We start from the raw sequence: 2,206 nt of genomic DNA on the forward strand, positions 1-2,206 counted from the left end.
ACCAGTAGCTTCCGTGTCTTTGATGTGACCCTGTGGAGTTTAGAGTTGTCCGTTCCAGGGCGCATCCTCTGGATGACTTGAGATAGGGCACCTTTCTAGAATCATGTGTGATGATGTTTTGGGAGATTTTATCTCAATACCTACGTGTCCATTCCTACAAACATGAACACGTCTAAAACTTGCTTATAGAAATGAATCACTGACACAAGACAAATATTGTAAGAGCCCACTACTGTAAGGATAAACATCAAGACAGAGACTTGTAGACCAAAGGGAACAGACTTTGGAGGTTCCCAAGGGAAGCAGGAAAGGGTGGGGAGCTGAAGCAACAGAGCAGAAGGTTGGCAGGTTTTGACTCAGGTGAAAGGGATCGAGGTGCATGGGAGGGAGAAGAGAAATCAGGGGAGTGGGTTGGGATGGAACACAGGTGGGGTGGCACGTTTGAAGGGTATTTTGAACTGTTGAGCGCAGAGGTGATGTTTTAAAATGTAAACCTTCCCACCTAATGTACACCAAAAAATTCATGGAAACATTTGCTTACAGGTACAGATTTGTGATCTTTAAAAGATTTATTTACAAAACACTCAAACTTGTGAAATCATGGCATGACACATAGTTAACACATCGACATTTTATTTCTCTTTTAAAGAATCCTGATTATGTATGGATTTCTAGCTACGGAGGCCCAGTGGCCTAGAGGGTTAGCAGTTGGGCTGCTAACCACAAGGCCAGTAGTTCGTGTCCACTAGTGGCTCCTAGGGAGAAAGAGGAGGCTCTCTGGTCCTGTGAAGATTTACAGCCTTGGAAACCCATAGGGGCAGTTCTCCCCTGTCCTACGAGTGGCTATGAGTTGGATTCACTTGATGGCAGTGGGTGACGAATATGCTCCTTCTAAGAACAAGATTCTAAATGAGAAGAAACTGGTGGAAACATTCACTGGGAATCAAAGTCAATGCATGGATCTAGGAAAACTGGAAGTTGGCAAGACTGAAATGGAAGATTGATGGCAACATAAAGATGGCTGTCCTGGGCCTTAATGACTGAGATGAATTAGTATTGGGCCTTTTAAATCAAATAATGATGTGGTCTCCTGTGTGCTGGGAATGACAAACTCAAGAGGAATGGCATCCGAATTTGTCAGAAACATTTTGAGTTCATTCCTGAAGTTCAGTGCTGTCAATGAGAGGGGAGTATCCATATGCTTACAAGGAAAACCAGTTCGTACAACTATTATTCAAATTTACATGCCAATGAAGAAGAAATGGAAGTGCTTTGCTTTGCTACTTCCTGCAGTCTGAAATGGGCCAAACATACGATCCTGATGCACTGATGATTCCTGGTGACTGGAAGGCAAAAGTTGAAGAGAAAAAGGAAGGTTTGGTAGCTGGGAAGCCTGGGCTTGGTGAGAGAGATGATGCTGTAAATTGCACTGAGACATGGAGTTGTTTCAAACAATTCAGAGAGTGCTTCCCCAAAAGTTTCCCAAGCTTCGTCACAGTGAGATATGAGAAGTACTGTATTTTCTGAGAAACAACAACTAGGTGTTGCTGCGGACACCAGAGATGCTGTGAGTAGCCATTGAGTAGGCTCCAATTTACAGCAGCTCTGTACATCAGAGGGAAACACTAGCCGGCATGGTGCCGCCTGAGCCCGATTGCAGTCCCTGTGCTGTGGATCCCCTGGAGGCACTTCTTCTGTTTCACTGACCTTCTACTTGACCAAACATGATGTCCTTCTCCAGGGGCCAGTCTCTCAAGACAACACGTCCCAACAGGTCAAGTTAAGCTGCCATCCTAAATCTAGGATCCACCCAGACTTTCTGATCAACCTTATCCTAATCCAGATCTAACTTTGTTGATGGCAGTTCTGTCTTAGATGCCCAGGGACAACGGCAGGCTGCATATACTGTCCTCTCATTTGACCAAGTCTGGAAAGCTGCATGCCTCCCAATAAAAACTACTTTTCAAAAAGCGAAACTTGTTGCTCTCACTTGAGCTCCCCATCTAGCTGAAGGAAAAAACGGCTAATATATATTCTGATTCTAATTATGCGTTCCTTATAGTTCACTGTCATGCCACTATCTGGAAGGAACGGGGATTTTCTGACTACCAAAGGGTCCCCCATAGTAAACGGTAAATTAATAGTTAATCTCTTACAGGCTCTTCAGCTGCCAGCAAAAGTAGCCATCATCCATTGCAAAAAACAT

The sequence above is a fragment of the Echinops telfairi genome, unplaced genomic scaffold, assembly GCF_000313985.2.
Source record: "Echinops telfairi isolate 266 unplaced genomic scaffold, ASM31398v2 ScPeMD7_7468;HRSCAF=8506_0, whole genome shotgun sequence".
NCBI lineage: Eukaryota > Metazoa > Chordata > Mammalia > Afrosoricida > Tenrecidae > Echinops > Echinops telfairi.